The sequence below is a fragment of the Saimiri boliviensis genome, chromosome 3 (genome assembly GCF_048565385.1).
Source record: "Saimiri boliviensis isolate mSaiBol1 chromosome 3, mSaiBol1.pri, whole genome shotgun sequence".
NCBI lineage: Eukaryota > Metazoa > Chordata > Mammalia > Primates > Cebidae > Saimiri > Saimiri boliviensis.
Genome location: NC_133451.1, coordinates 131,178,091 through 131,195,406, shown reverse-complemented (window position 1 = coordinate 131,195,406; position 17,316 = coordinate 131,178,091). Strand labels below are relative to the sequence as shown.

Sequence of the window (17,316 nt, the reverse complement as noted above, 5' to 3'; positions counted from 1 at the left end):
GGGTGGGAACAAACATGCAAACTATAGCAGTAGACACGACAATCAGTTCAACTTCTCAAGTGAGTAAGAAATGTAAATCTTTATTTTTCTGTGGCCAAAGTTAATTTATGCTACAAGTCTCTGTTCTTCCAAGTGGTCAAAGTCTAAACCAAGGCAGTTAAAGGTCTGATTCATTTCCCTTCACCTGGGATTGCAATTGAGCTCAGCAATCTCTGTGGTGCCAGGACATTGTGTAGGGGATCTGGTTGTCTGTCATCAGCTGAGGATAGCAGCATCCTCTAATATGTGCATAAATCTATCTGGTCCTCTTCCGTAAGTCACCACTCTGTCATCTCCTGCCTGTCTTAGGCCCTTCCACATCCAGTGCCTCTCCTACCTACATCTGTGGCATTCTGGGGCTCACAGGAAACATGTAGTACTCCTGAGCCAGGCTGAGGCCAGGAGAACTTTCATGCTCACATTTTAGTCCATCTGCCTAGGCCCTTATGGCCATTGCTACTCTACTATTCCCATGTCAAGCCAGAGTGTGCAGTAATTCTGTGAGGCCTCCCATACGTATGGCCTCTGCTTAGCAAAGGACATCAGGCTACCCCTGCCCCAGAGCCCAGAAATCGATGTGGGAAATGGGTGGTTTCCCCTAGATTCAGCCCAAGGAGGTGGGAAGGAAGAAAAACCCCTCCACTCTCTCTTTCTGGTACAAGGTTTTTGTTCAGTCTGAGAACAGCAAAGCTCAGCTCTTCTCTTTTTTGGTTTTCCAAGTCTATTGTCAATGATCAAATTTAAGCATTTAAAAATCAAATACCAAGAAATTTGACTCCCTTATTATCTGTAAACCTCTGTGTCATCCCTTTCATACAGTTATCATACAGTTAAAGTGGGAAATTCTGGCTGTCTAGAATAGGAAAAGGAGCAGAAAGTGCAAGGAATTTAAGAGAAGGAAAACTTTGTTAATGCCCCAGAGCACTTTTCCCGTCACTGGCCTGGCACTTACTAATCCATGAAATTAGATAAGCAGTACTTATTTATGGGTGCGATGGTGATGATACATGTTTTCAAATAAGATTACAAGAATGTTTGAAGTATATCAAGGACTGTTAAAATTTTTAATTGGTCCTGCCTTTAAAATTCTGGAACATTAATTATTCCATCATTTCCAAAGTACAACTTTTTATACAACTATCAGAATGACGGCAATGCCAGGTGGTTTGCTGGAGATGTTAGCTGTTCTCATTTTAGAATATTCCATGAAGTTGGTGGTTTGTCTTTTTTTCAAGTTAAAAACACAGAAGGATACACGTTGCATGCCTGTTTCAAAACATCTTGTATACCCCGTAAATGTATACACCTACCATGTACCCATAAAAATTAAAATGTAAATAAAACACAGGAGCAAAAGTGACATGGGCCAAAAATACGTGTATTAAAGAATAATCATGCATTGTATTTTCAAATTTTTCTGGTTTTCTATTTATTATTCTCAAAATAACTTTGCAAATACCTAAGTAGCTGAACTTTAGGCTTTTCTGAAAATACAGAGCTAGCTTTAATCTCAAATTTGTTTATTTGTGTTTTTCCAGTGATGTTTATGCAACGTATGGGTTACCACCACAAAGATTTTCCTCTCAGGACACTGCCTCTTATATAGGACACAAATGTAATTCGTTCGTGGCCTCAAATTCCTTTAAAAGATGCCCAGGACAATGTCATATCCTTTAATTTCCATAAAAAGTTACTTCCGAAAGGTATGAAGTCCCCAGAAAAAGATATATATATTCTGTCCTGCAAACTTACGTTGTCATTAGTTTTAAAGAAACTCCACACAGTTTGACGAATTGCTCTACCTGGCCAGCCTGCATTCCAAGGTTTACTCTGGTGGCCCAGGGCACCTCTGTTCTTGGGGATAATAACTTCATTTTACTTTATGAGCAAAAGATGTTCCACTGTGTTCCAAGGATGAGTGCTGAAAGTTGAGTAAATACATGAGAATCAGAAACACTCGACTTTGGCAGGTTGTAGTGGCTCACGCTTGTAATCCCAGAACTTTGGAAGGCCTAAGCAGGCAGATCACCTGAGGTCAGGAGTTCAAGACCAGCCTGGCCAACATGGTGAAACCCCATCTCTACTAAAAATACAAAAATTAGCCAGACCTGGTGGCATATGCCTGTAATCCCAGCTACTCGGGAGGCTGAAGCAGGAGAATCGCTTGAACCCAGGAGGTGGAGGTTGCATTGAGCTGAGATTGCACCTTTGTACTCCAGCCTAGGCAACAAGAGAGAAACTCTGTCTCAGAAAAAAGAAAGAAAGAGAAAGAAAGAAGAAAGAAAAGAGAAAGAAAGAAACAAAGAGGCCGGGCGCAGTGGCTCAAGCCTGTAATCCCAGCACTTTGGGAGGCCGAGGCAGGCGGATCATGAGGTCAAGAGATCGAGACCATCCTGGTCAACATGGTGAAACCCCGTCTCTACTAAAAATACAAAAAATTAGCTGGGCATGGTGGCACGTGCCTGTAATCCCAGCTACTCAGGAGGCTGAGGCAGGAGAATTGCCTGAACCCAGGAGGCGGAGGCTGTGGTGAGCCGAGATCACGCCATTGCACTCCAGCCAAGGTAACAAGAGCGAAACTCTGTCTCAAAAAAAAAAAAAAAAAAAAAAAAAGAAAGAAAGAAAGAAAGAAAGAAGAGAAAGAAAGAAATGCTCCACCCTGCATAAATCCAAACCTTATAAATTATAAATCAATCACTTACTCATTATCAATAAGCATGTATACTTAGTAAACTATCAGATTTAGCCTTTCATTTTCATAAATGATTATACCATTTAACATGACATCTTCACATGTTCTTTGTTCTGGCCTCTTCTCTGACAGAGGCGTAAGTCCCTCAGCTAAACATCAAGGGAGCCCAGGAGTGGCCCTGCAAATCGACAGGAACGTTTCTGAGGACTACCTGCATCTGAGCCACCTGGGGGCTGGTAAAAGATGCTGAGTCCTAACCCTTCACCCCAGAAATGCTAATCGAGTAAGTAGGAGTCAAGCCCAGGCATCTGCCATCACATGTAGTGGAGACAATTTTATTATGATTCATAACACCTAGAAAAACGATTAGTCTAAATCAGAAGTTTTTAACTTTGGCAGGCATCTAATCACTTGAGGCTTGTTAAAACACAGATTGCTGGGCTCTCGGGGGTTGCAGAGTTTCTAATTCGGTGCCTCTGAGATAAGGCCCAAGAATTTGCTTTTCTTTCAAGTTCCCAGGTGATGCTGATGCTGCTGTTCCCAGATCTACACTATGATAACCACTGATCTGGACGAATAGTCTTTCTTGTGCAAATACAAAAACAAACATTTTTCAAAATGCACTAATAGGTGTCACATAGAAAGAGTTAAATTAAAGCTATTTCTTTATTGCCTGAGTTCTCACTTCATCATACCAACATGCATTATTAATTCCAAGTGGGGATATAGGATGCAGCATTTCCCAAACGTATTTTACCATAAAACTCTCTTCTCAAGGATAATCCTGTGAAGCTATTTCAGAAAAGCCTGATAAAGCATATGACAAGTTAATGCACCCAGGAAACTTGGGTCCTTTATCAGACTTTTCTGTCCCCAACGAAATCTCATCCTTTGTCCTCACCCCCCAATGCCAGTGCCAGGCGAATCTAACAACATGGGGAGAGAGATGTCTTCTGTAGAATTCAAATGGTATGCCTAACTCACGTTCCAATAAAACTAAATTATAACTAATACTTGGTATAAGTGAAATCATGTTTTTGCATTTTATGTACTTTAAACACTTTATGAGGGCTGGTAAGAACTAGATTTCAATGATATTAAAATGATAGATTTCATTGATATTGAAAGTACCTTATGGCATTTTGAACTGGATGATAAAAGAGAAAAAGGTAAAAGTACCTTAGTAGTCACTGAAGCATACAAAAATACGTAGGTTAAAAAGATTATTTCCTGGGCCGAGCATGCAGCCTGAAGACCGCAGGTGACTAGCATGCAGATACCCATGCTCTTACTTTCTGTCCCTCCACTGACATGGCCCAGTGGGATGGGGAAAGGGACTTCCAGACTTCAGCTCGACGCATGGGCACCTCGCTGCTCTTCCTGCTTTAAGTGCAGGAACGGAAGCTGGACCTGATTTTTCTGGATCACAGCTATGCCAAGCCTTGGAGTGCCCACCCAGATGTCAGTAGCACCCACCTCACCCACATGCTCTTTGTCACTCCCCAGTGGCAGCATGAAAGTACCATATGATTGTTAAATACCTGTGAAGTATGTATGGCCCAGTCCTATTTCCTCACCGGTTTACGGGGAATCAGACATCCCAATAGATGTGGAGACTGTCACGTCAACCCCTGTGCCGCTCTATGACAATCAGAAGGCACGCAGCATGATGAATGAGTGTGAATGGCATGTCACCTTCTCCAGGACTGATGCAGATGCCCCCCCCCGCAGCCAGAGACTGTGAGGAGCATGTCAACAGGACTGGCTGGACAATGGCCAGAACAAGCTATTCAACAAGATCCTCAAAGTCCTGCAGTCTGACCGGCTTGCCCACTTGGCCAGTGAAGGGGCTTGTAATGAGCCAGTGCTGCACCGTGTTGCTGTGGACAAGTGTGTGAGGAGAGTGCAGCCGGCTCTGGCAAGTGTGAGCTGGGACACCAAGCTGATCCAATGGCTGCACACCACCCTTGTGGAGACCTTGAGTCTGCCCGTGCTGGCAGCCTACCTGGATGCTTTGCAGATGCTGAAGGGGAAGATCCCAACCTTTATTGCCCAGATGCTTGTGTCATCCAACACGAAGACTGGAGTTGCAGGAGCTGAGGCCTTGTCTCTCTGACGGAAGAGGACCTGGGACCCTACTGTGGGGTTGCGTTCTCATAACAAACCAAGCAAACTCCCTGGCTCCCCACTGATTCTGATCGCTTTCTCTGGTCCCTCCAGCTCTGTGTTTCCCACTTCATGCCACCACCGATTCTGGCAATCTCAGCTCTCCTGCCTGGGCAAGGTCATCCCTGCAGCCACCCATCTGCTGAACAGTGGCAGTGGGGTAGGAGGTCTACAGTGTCTCAAGCATATCATTGGGGCAGTGAAAAGCAAAGTGCTGGAGAATCACAGTCATTTCCCACACATTATCTTGATTGGCTGGAACACAGGAGCTTTGGTGGCCTGTCACGTGTCAGTGATGGAGTACGTCACTGCAGTTGTCTGCCTTGGGTTTCCTCTATTTACCGTGGATGGCCCCAGAGGGGAGGTAGATGATCCTCTCCTGGATATGAAGACTCCAGTCCTCTTTGTCATTGTTCAGAATTCCCTTCAGTGTCACCCTGGGACTTCCGGGAGAGGATTCGAGCTGAGAACAGCTTGCTGGTGGTTGGGGGAGCTGATGACAATCCCAGAATAAGCAAAGCAAAGAAGAAATCAGGATTGACTCAGAGCATGGTGGACAGATGTATTCAGGATGAGATTGTGGACTTTCTGACTGGAGTGCTCACTCGTGCCGAGGGCCACCTGGGCTCTGAACCTCAGGATCAGGATGCGGAGAAGAAGAAGCCCCACGACGTGGCCTGCAGAGACTTGGCCTTTGAAGTCCCTGAGCAGGGCAGTCCACCTGCCTCCCCAGCCGTCAAGCTGCCCACTTCACTCTCAGGCTCAGAGGATCTCTCCAGTGTGTCCAGCAGCCCCACCTCCAGTCCCAAGACCAAAGTGACCACAGTGACCTCTGCCCTGAAGTCCGGTCAGATTGGAAGCTCTCAGATGCTGAAGAGACATGTGCAGTGGACAGAAGCTGTGCTGATCCACAAACGAGCTCAAGTTCCCATTTCATCAGAACCAGTGGAGAAAGGAGAGAAAGAGGATCTTAGGGTCCAGCTGAAGCAACACCATCCCTCGAGTCCTCTGCCTGGCAGGAAGACCTCCAAGCGACTGAAGATTAAGGTGTCCGTTCTCTCCCAAGGGGACATAGCTGGAGGGCCCTGTGCTCCTTTCCCAAGGAAGTGTTCCAGGAGGTGGGAAGCCCATCACCATGACACTGGAGCAGGCTTCAGCAGGGGCCAAGGAGCTCACAGGGCTTCTCACCACGGCCAAGTCCAGTGCTTCTGAAGGTGGAGTCTCAGCCAGCCCAGCCCCTTCAGTGGTCTCCAGCAGCACTGGACCCAGTGCCTTGCACACACTGCAGAGCCACTTAGTGGCCACCTCTCCTGGATGCTCCCTCCCAGGTGCCACATCAGCCAGCAGCCTCCTCCAAGGCCTCAGCTTTAGCTTGCAGGATATCAGCAGCAAGACCTCTGACCTTCCAGCAAATCCCTCCCCAGGACCAGCCCCACAGGCCACCAGTGTGAAGTTGCCCACCCCATGCAGAGCCTGGGTGCCATCGCCACAGCCACCAGCGCCATTGTCCATACCATTCCTGTGGCTACCACTCTCTCCTCCTTGGGTGCCACTCTTGGTGGGAAGCCCACAGCCATCCACCAGCTGCTGACCAGTGGGGACCTCACTAAGTTGGCAAGCAGCCTCCCTGGCCTGGCTCAGATCTCTAACCAAGCATCAGGCTTGAAGGTCCCCACCACCATTACTCTGACACTTTGTGGCCAGCTGAGCAGGATCACCACGCTGAGCACCATGGGCTCAGGAGCAGCTCCATCCGAGGACCCCCCTTCCCAGGTGCTGCCCTCCAGCTCACAGCACCTGCCTCCAGCACCCTGAAGATGCCATGTGATATGTCCTCCTTACCAAGTTGGTGATGGCTGTCTCATGGTGTGCCCTGGGCACGTGTGTGGTCCTGCTGAGTTGTCCACGTTTCTGAAGACCTCTTTAAGACCATCATTTTTGCCTCTCCACCAACTGTCTTCAGAGTTGGGCTGTTGGGTCTTCAGAGAAACCATTAGGTTAGGTGATATGGCACCAGTAAGGGAAACACCATCGTCCAGAATCTGCAAATCTGGTTCCTGGGCTCCCCAGCCTCCTCAGCAGATCTGACTGTGCACACATCAGAGGCACTTCTTCCCCTGCTTAAGCTGTGGTTTGACCCAAGCATCAGTATTGGACCGCCTGCTGCATAAGGAAGGTGTGTGCCCAGTTGGGAGGAGACATCCATGTGGTCTGAGACTCCTGGGCTTTGGGAGTTAGAATGGAAAGCCCTTTGCTAAAGACTGGAGTCATCCTGGCCTGCCAAGTGCTGGTTCAGAGCCAGAAGGGCTTGTTTTGAACATCACTGTCGCCTTCACTGAGCAGCCATAACAGAGTACTCCCCATGCAACTCCACCTTAGAAACCATACCAGATACTGAGTAGCCTGCTGACACCTGAAAACTTCTGGGTTTTGTTAGCATCATAATGAAGGCAAAGAGAACTAGGCTGTCATTTTTCAGCCTCTTTGACTTACTCGAAATGTTAGGAGCAGTGGTTGCCAGGTGAAACCTGGTCCCTTTGTCTTTTTCACCGTGCTTTGGGTAGTTTCTGTATCCAGAGAATCCGCAGGTTCAGATAGGCTGAAGAAGAGAAATGGAACAGCAAAGGAAGTGGCTTGAAGGACGTGCCAGTAAGCCCTGTGGTTTGGGCTTAGGTCTCTGCTCTGCCACCCAAGGAGCTAGCGATTCAGCTGGAGATAAAGAGCAGAATTTGCAGAGTCAGAGAAGAAACCCCAACCCCTGAAAATCCTCTGTCTCCAGTCTCTGGAGGGGAAGCAGGGACGACAAGCTAAGGTAGTATCTTGGCCATCCCAGGAAACTTGTGGCATCAGGACAATGAAGGCCATGCTTCAGTGTTTTCGTTTCTGTTGCGTGAGACTTTTTGTCTTCCTGCTTTGAAGTGGGAAGATGATCGACAGTGACTCTACTATGCAGGTACCAGTGAGCCCTGTAGGTGGCAGTCCCTGGAGAAGTGGTCACAGAAGAGGGAGCTCTGAGCCCCTGCTTGTCTCTTCATAACACTTGTGTGCAAAGATAGTTTTAGATTTGGTTTTGAAGCTATCCTCCAGAACAGGCTCCCACACTTACAGTGTTTCCAGATAAGGTAATAAATTAGGCAACCCAAGTGTAACTCGATTCAGTGTCCTTTTCTGTAGGCAGGAAGGGCCTACGACATGGCTTAAATTAGAGACCATGGTCCTGACCCACAGTACAATATGTATCTATACCAGGCCACCTGTATTCAATCTGGGAACCTTCCTGGCCAGTCTGAGTGGCAGCCAGAAGGCAGTGCATAGTGTCTAGGCGTCTCAGGCAAGGGAGGTCAGGGTACTGTGGGCATGAGGGATGTGTGTGATAGGAGAGGGTACCCTAAACACCATACCTTCCCTCCCTGACCTGAAAAGCTGATCTCAACAGGGATTCCCAGAGAATTAGGCTGTGTTTTTGCATTAGCTGGTGACTTTCTGAAATTTCTTAAATTCAGGAAGTTTTTAGTAAACTTGAAGAAGGTATGAAATCTGAAGAGGCATCCAGGACCCAGGGATTTGATAGCTTTACAGGTAGGATCATATCGCACCAAAAGAACAGAAGCCAGTAAGACTATATGAGCCATGTGAAGATTTTAGGAATCATTTAGGCCAGACAGAGCCCCAAACAAGCCATTCATGACTTAAGAAAAGTTATTGGCTCAGTGTATGCTGGGGACAAAGAAAAACTAACGAGCTGACTGGCCTTTATGGGAAATTCTAGTGTGCTTGCAGTGGATGACTTCCCTAGGTACAATCTGTCCACCTTGAAGAACTCCACAACTGAAGAAGCTGTGAGAACGTCGATTGTTTTACACCTTGGGCAAGGTAACAGATGAAGTGGTTGAGGCCTAGAGTCGCATTTTCCAGTTCCCTTCGCAAACTGTATTTCTTGAAATACGAAAGGAAGCTTTACCTGTTTCATAGAAGACCTGGAATCCATAACCTCAGAAGGTGGTACTATTGGTAGAAAATGTGGAAGATCAGGAAAGTCTTAAATCCTTGGATGACAGGCGCATGTTGATGCCCTACGGAGGTATCCTTGTGCTTTGAGGTCACTGAGGTAGGAAGACCTGCCTACTCTTGGCCCCACCACTGCTACAGTCTTGGGCTAGGTGGGTTATAGAGCTGAGCAGCTGTGATGGTTCTGTTCTTACATTAGCAAAAACAATTAAGAACAACAACAAAAAAGATTATTTCCTACTATACTCTCATAAGGAGATAAAATATATACATCAATAAGCATAGCAGGAGGCAGATTACAATAAGTATAATAAGACAGTTATAAGCAAAATGTCCTTACGTTGGGACCATCTGCATTCATCTTATTTGAGTGCCTTAAAATACTTGATGGTCAACACCCAGCAACTTTGCTTAAAAGAAATACACCCTCTCTGATTCACAAGATTTTTCTGTGACTAAATTCTAACTGTCCTCTAATGCAGTGTGAGAAGGACCCTAGCTGACTATGGCAAGTCCCATAATGCAGTTCTTCCAAAACCTGCTTTAAGACTCACCTAGGCCACTTATGAGAAATATAGTTTCCCCAGACTCCATGCGGATCAAATAAATGAGAGTCTCCAGTGGAGGAGACTGTAAATTTGTGTTTTTGAGAAATGCCCAGCTCCCAGTTTTTATTTTAGCATAAGGGAGACTGAGCTTTCTCTGAAGTATCTTTAAGGACAGAAATCCAGTCATTCATTCATTCAATCAAATATTTAGTAACCTCACGCAGCATGCAAGAGCAGACTCTTCTTAATCTATGTTTTCAAATTGTATTTGCAACATGACTATGTCATTTTTAGCTGAAAAACTCTTTTTGACTAAAAATACTTGTTTTATTGGTGCTGTTTTTAGAACACTGCCAATACATACCAGAAACCATATCCCCTAACACAGTATTCCCTTCTGTGCAGTGCTTGTTACACTACCCTAGGCTGCCTCAAAATAAATCAGAGAATAAATTTCATCAGGATCATTACTAAAGTATATAAAACCATTCTGATCACTGTCTCATACATCCTTAAAATATGAAGCACACAGGATTTAAAGTGTAGAAATACATATACCAATAGCTGTTTTCTTTAAATTGCTAACTTCCCAACTTTGCAATTTTGGCAACATTTCCCATGTTCTATATTTCTGTCTTCTGCCTTTTCATGGAAGGAAGTAATGAGTAGGAAGAGGAAAATACTTTGGAAAGTCAGAAAGAAAGGTAAAAACTGATGCCTAAAAGGCTTGTTTGACGATGTTGCTATTTAAAAGGTACAAAATACTATGCTGTGACTTGGGGAAGAATTAGAGGTTTGTACTGTTTCTTTCCACTCGTCTAAAAGTTCCTACTTCCATCCTGATGTCACCTCTTTCTCCTCCTTACTTCTTTTTCTTCTGTGTGTGTGTGTGAGAGAGAGAGAGAGAGAGAGAGTGAGAGAGAGAAAGGTACAATGCAGTAGAAAATCAGAGAAAGAGAGCAGGATTAAGAAAGAGAAAAGAGGCCGGGCATGGTGGCTCACACCTGTCATTCCAGCAATTTGGGAGGCCAAGGCAGGCAGATCACAAGGTCAGGAGTTCGAGACCAGTCTAACCAACATAGTGAAACCCCATCTCTACTAAAAATACAAACAATTAGCCGGGTGTGGTGGTGTGCACCTGTAATCTCAGCTACTCAGGAGACTGAGGCAGAAGAATCATGTGAACCTGGGAGGCAGAGGTTGCAGTGAGCCGAGATCACGCCATTGCACTTCACCCAGGCAACAGTGCAAGACTCTGTCTCAAAATAAAAAAAAGAAAGAGAGAAGAGAAGGTTAAACTGTATCACTTGGTTCTGCTGGACTGAAATGTTGTGACCAAGGCCACATCGCGTGTGCCCCTTGAAACAAGAAGGCAAGAGAGCCATGGTGAGGACAAAGGATTAGGAAATGGCACACAGCCCTGGTTTTAAGCATGGCGTTATCTATTAATCATAAAAATTCAGCAAATCGAAGTTTTCCATTTGTAAAAGCTTAGGATCTGCTAAAGAAGCAGAGGGAAAGAAAATCAGCATCTATGGCAGTCACTCAGCCACATCTCATGAATTTCATTGCAGCATTGAAACACTACTCACAAAACGGCCCTGTGTTCCAGGATGCTGTCACCTCACCTAATTTCCATCACTGATCCTGAGGTAGACAGATGTGGCAGGAACAGGAACATGAACATGGTACACAGTGAAGCGAGGCCCTGGTAGCTTCTGACCTTCGCAAGCCCACATCTCACTCACTTTCTGCAGATATGCACAAAAACCATTTATAAGAATACTCAATGCCTCAACATATTTGGAGCCAAATAACCTACCTACTTACATGCTTTATTTGTAACATCTATAAACATACAATCACTCATAACACTATTATGTTTTTGGTAAATTGTTTTCAGTAATACCTTAGTGACTTGCAATACTTTCATTGATTTCATAAAAAAAAATAATGTGAATTTAAATTCTAGTTAATAACAACTTCTGGTTGTTATTTAAATAAACTTTTGTATAATTCACACAATCTGATATAAGAACCTCAACAGAAATGAAACAGACAACGGAAAAGTAAGCAGCAAATAGTAACAGCTAAATACATAAAGCTGATGTCCCACAAAAGGTGAAATTCTCTAGATGGAATATAAACTAATTAAGTAATTTCTTTGGCCTAGAAAAGAAATCCAATAGTAGTTTGTTATTTTATTCATTTAGTTATTTTTAATAAATCTGTTTCTTAGTCAAGTCACCTAACCTTCTTTAGTACCAATTTTTCTATCTGGGTTTCTGCTTATATATATCTGTAAGTAGAGATGATGATAATGACCAAATAGAGTCGTCATGAGTATAAAATAGAGTACCTTGCACAACATAGTGGGTACTTGCTAAATATGACTTCTTTCAGTGCTAAATGCTAATATGCAACTTCTCTGTTAAAAGGGGGAAATGAAAATCGCAAAGAATTCTCCTTATCTAAAGATATGAAATAAGTTTACCAGAGTAAACTTGTCAAAAGGTCAAAAAACTCTGCCAAACCAGGAAAGGAAGATAATTAAATGCCATAAATTTCCAAAATTTAAAAACCTGACAGCCAAGAAAACAAATGGTGATTCCAAAGCCCAGTAGACAGAACATTTTGTAAGGCTCCTGACGCTATCCCCGGAACCCACGTGACATTTTTTTAAGTGCAACCACAAAATTAAACTACACTGAATTTATCAGTTCAAAAGAAATGCACTGCTTTGTTCACGCTCATGAGATTCCACTTCAGCTCCCCTAATTAACTAAACGTCTAATCATTTTTACACCATACTTTAATCAAATGATTCAATCATCTTCCCCTTATCTATCAATGTTAAATGGAAAAAAAACAGAAACTACTCTAGGTATATTAAACAGAAATTAGGTAAGCAGAAAATCCTCAGAAGGGCTGGAAGGGTGGGCGTAAACAAGGCCTACATCTGTGCTGTTGGATCATCATGGCTACAATTCAGATCAGAGACAACTGCTGCTCCCGCCCCCAACACAACTGCCTCTCAACACCCACAAAGCTGGTAGTACCTGAAATGCTCATCCACAATTGCTCCTATGTCCTTGTTTTAGACAGAGCCACAAGAAATGACCTGATACTTCTCTTCTACTTACCAAGATACATGTGAGTGCATCCAAATGCTGGCTCTACAGGAGGTATGAAATGTTGTCTGAAACTTTTCAGTCTCTGCTGCACAGGAAAACACCAATGAAGTTGGGTAAATCTACAGCATATTCCACAACAGTTTCCTTGCAATTGTATAATACAATGGCTGGCCCTCGTGATCAATTTTGCTTAGCCTAGGCCAGCATTTTGTTCAAATTTCAATCAACAATCTAGCAAGCTACCACTTGACCTAACACACGGAATCCAGAAACTCTAGGAGGAGGACACTATTAGGCCGTTCTCATGCTGCTATGAAGAAATACACGAGACTGGGTGATTTATGAAGAAAAGAAGTTTAATTGACTCACAGTTCCGCATGGCTGGGGAGGACTGAGGAAACTTATAATCATGGCCAAAGGCACCTCTTCACAGAGCAGCAGGAGAGAGAATGAGTGCCAAGCAAAGGGTTAAGCCCCTTGTAAAACCATCAGATCTCATGAAAACTCACTCACTAGCAGAAGAATAACATGGAGGAACACACCCCCACGATTCATTTATCTCAACCTGGTCCCACCCTTGACACATGGGTATTATTATAATTCAAGGTGAGATTTGAGTGGGGACACAGAGCCAAACCATATCAGATACCCAGATCAATCAGCTTTGCCCAACCTAAAGCTATATTTCTACTTCCTGGTCTAACACTTGTAGAAACCATTCCCATACAAAGTCCTTGGGTATCTGCTTAACATAGCAAAATCTTTTGGCATGTCAGTCTTCTCTTTCTAAGTTCAGTTTGTGTTCTGTAGCATGATGGGCTCTGACTCCAGTTGCAATAGGTAGAGAAGCAAAGAAGCCTGGTAATGAAAGGGCCTGAGGAGAGTTGGCAACTTATTTACCTCAGGTAAAGTAACTCTTGTGTGTCCTCAAATAAACTACAACTAACCTCATCAGACAGGAAAAGAGAGCTGCTTTTGTTTGCAAGGGAGGTTTGGTGGGAAGGGGATTTAGAGTGGTCAAATTCAACTGAACACACACAAATGTCCCAGGGTAACTCACAAGGTCTCTTGCCAATCAGTGTTCTAATCTGCGCTTAAAAGGTGTGACACCCTGAGCATGGTGGCTCACATCTATACTCTCAGCACTTTTGGAAGCCAAGGTGGGAGGATCACTTGAAGCCAAGAGTTTGAGACCAGCATTAGCAACACAGAGAAACCGCCATCAGCTAGGCATGGTGGTATGCACCTATAGTCCCATCTACTCAGTAGCCTGAGGTGGAAAGATCCCTTGAGCCCGGTAGTTTGGTGCTGCAGTGAGCTATGATCACACCACTGCACTCCAACCTATGTAACAGAGTGAGACCCTGTCTCTAACACAGCAACAACAACAAAAATGTTAATGATATGACAAAATGTGAATCCACTTATACTGTAACTTAACAACCCATAGGATCAGATTCTGTATAATGTAGGGATATATCAGTCCTGATCTAAGGCCACAAGAGGTAAAAGATCTTTTGAGGGTAATTCTATCACCCAGGCTGAAGTACAGTGGTGCAATCTTGGCTCACTGCAACCTCCACCTCCCCAGTTCAAGCAATTCTCCCACCTTAGCCTCCAGAGTAGCTGGGACTGCAGGCATGCATCACCATGGCTGGCAAATTTTTGTATTTCTAATAGAGATGAGGTTTCTTCACGTTGGCCAGGCTAGTCTCAAAATCCTGACCTCAAGTGATCCGCCTGCCTCAGCCTCCCAAAGTGCTGGGATTAGCCGCGCCCAGCTGTTTCCTTTCTTTAATCGCTCCAGAGCTATTTTTTTTTAGCAACCCCACTTCACAATGCTTGAAATTTCTCTCTCTCATTCTAATGATTTATCATAGCAAGCACTTCACCGGAGTCTAGCCCTCTAACAGGCACATCATTTCAGGAAGCCGTAGCAATAATTTAAGTGACTTCTTTTTGTCACTGTGTACCATTAATTATGAGAGTTCCATGTTCTAATAATAACATGATTGCCATTATCTGTAAAAAGAACCAGAAGAGATAACCCATCCAATGTTTCCATCCTTGAGAGTCTGTTATCTGTAACCCCTTCTGGAAGGAGGAAACAGAAACCACTTTAGATATTTTTAGGAAAAAGAAGCTTAAGAAAAAAATATTTTTATGCAGGAAATACATGTTTGTAGAATCATTTTAAAGGCTGCAGAAGCCGGAGTCAGAGGCAGAGGGCACACCACTGTAGTGGCAAGCCCAAGAACAAGAAGCATCTGCTGCCATCGCCACTGCTACTGCTAATCATCTCTTTACACCCGTGAAACTGGAACCCTGAGGCTAGCTGCAGGAACTGCCCCAACTACCACTTGATATCCATGAGGCTGGTGTGTACAAACTTCAAGTCTCATAAGAGTGCATCCAATTGGTAGAAGCTTATCTATAACAAGAATCCTAGCTGCTTGGGGTCTGGAAAACATATATTTAAGTTACCAACTTTTAAAGAATAAGAAAGCATTCTAAACTGGAGGTAGAACAGAGGAGGAGCAGACATTCACAAAAGTCACAGGAAGTTTTAGTCTCAGGAAGTGTGAGTCTCTATTTGGCTGTATATGGTCAATCTTTCATATCTCCTCCTCCTCCTCCTGTTTCTCTGCCTAACATATCAACTGATGCATGTGTTTAAGGGTTGGGCAGACACCTTGAACTTGTTTGCTGGTTTCTGGGGTATTGCCCCTTGTCCACGAAGTTCCTGGTGGCCTGCTACAGTCCCATGCAGAAGTCTGCAGTGGCTCACGCTTAATAATCCCAGCACTTTTAGAGGCCAAAGCAGATAGATCCCTTCAGCCTATGAGTTCAAGACCAGCCTGTGCAACATGGCAAAACCCCATCTCTACTGAAAAAAAAAAAAAAAAAAAAAAAAAAAAAAAAATTAGCATGGCGGTGTATACCTGTAATCCCAGCTACTCGGAAGGCTGAGGGAAGAGGATCGCTTGAACCCAAGAGGCAGGGGTTGCAGGGAGCTGAGATCATGCCACTGCACTCCAGCCTTGGTGACAGAGCAAGACGCTATCTCAGAAAAAAAATTTTTAATTTTAAAATCAATGCTAGACTTAATACTAACTTACAGAAATAGGACAAACTGTCATAACTTCACTCTCTGTTGGTATGTTTGGGCATCCTTAGGGAGTCCTGGCAGCATTCAGACAAAAATTTAGAAGGTCTAGAGAAGATCACAGAGAAACCCCTGCCAAGGGAGTGAAGGCCCGTACCATGTGCAGAGACCTCCTGGAAACTACTTCTTCATCCCCATTCACTAGTCCACTCTATCACATGCTTGGCTGCATTGTGTCTTATGTTTAACATTAACTAGAAGATCATCAGGAATTTCGTGAGAAAAATTGTCTTCCTTTTATCCTGCAAATAAAGTTTTCTATTTTTTAAGTGACATAGGGGTTTAAAATATAAATAAGAAAATACAGGAAATATATATATAAGCACCCAGAGAATAATCACTTTAGATACAATGGTACCTTTCAAAAAAGAAAAATGAGATCATCCCAGTCATGTTTTCTTTCTTTCTTAGAAATTAATCAGCCAGGCACAGTGGCTCACGCCTGTAATCACAGCACTCTGGGAGGCCAAGGTGGGCGAATCACCTGAGGTCAGGAGTTCCAGACCAGCCTAGCCAACATGGAGAAACTCTGTCTCTACTAGAAATAAAAAAATTAGCTGGGTGTGGTGGCAGGTTCCTGTAATCCTAGCTACTCAGGAGACTGAGGCAGGAGAATCACTTGAGCCTGGGATGCAGAGTTTACAGTGAGCCAAGACGGTGCCATTGCACTCCAGCCTGTGCTACAAGAGCAAAACTCCATCTCAAAAAAATAAAATAATATAAAATAACATTAAAAAGTTCATCATCATGGCCGTCTAGCCATGTTTATACCTCTCCAACATCAGTTTTAGAGATTGAAGAAGATTTAGGGAAACATAATTATTGTAAAATTCTAAAAACAGTGTGCCATATTTGGATATGTCTAAAATGCTACTTCTTAAAATGTTTTCAAAATATTACTTGCTTCAGGAACACATATAGTGTTTGTCAAAAATGAAGAACAGGTGGAGCTTTGTGGCTAATGCTTGTAATTCCAACACTCTGGGGGGCTAAGACAGGTGGATTTGAAGCCAGGAGTTCAAGACCAGCCTGGCCAACATGGTTGAAACCCTGTCTCTACTAAAAAATATATATACACACACACACACACACACACACACACACACACACACACACACAAATTAGCTAGACATGGTGGCAGGTTCTTGTAATTCCAGCTACTCAGGAGGCTGAGGCAGGAGAATCACTTGAACCCAGGATGCAGAAGTTTCAGTGAGCCAAGATCATGCCACAGCACTCCAGCCTGGGCGACCAAGCAAGACTCTGTCTCAAAAACAAAAACAAAAAAACCCTGGAGAATAGCTTTGTCATAATTTACTCCAAAAAAAATTTTTTAATCAAAAGAATTAAACTAAATTTAAAATGGAGACTAGGGAGCTCGTCTCAGACCTATAAAGTCAGAATCTCCAGGTGGGGGTCCATAAATTCACATTTATAACAAGGTTCCAGATAATGTTGATCTCACTACATTTGAGAACACACTGGATTGTTTTAAAGAGAGGACCTATTTTCCCCCAATATACAGAATCTTCTATTTCCTGAACTTTTCTGTTCTCTGATTTT

General features: G+C 43.8%; 1 protein-coding gene and 1 pseudogene across 1 annotated transcript in view; both read left to right on the top strand.

Annotated features, from left to right (window-relative positions):
• The window catches only part of RXFP1 (relaxin family peptide receptor 1), a 138,005-nt gene that overhangs the window by 52,177 nt on the left and 68,512 nt on the right, over positions 1–17,316 (top strand).
• Positions 4,277–17,312, top strand: LOC141584049 (KAT8 regulatory NSL complex subunit 3 pseudogene; annotated as a pseudogene).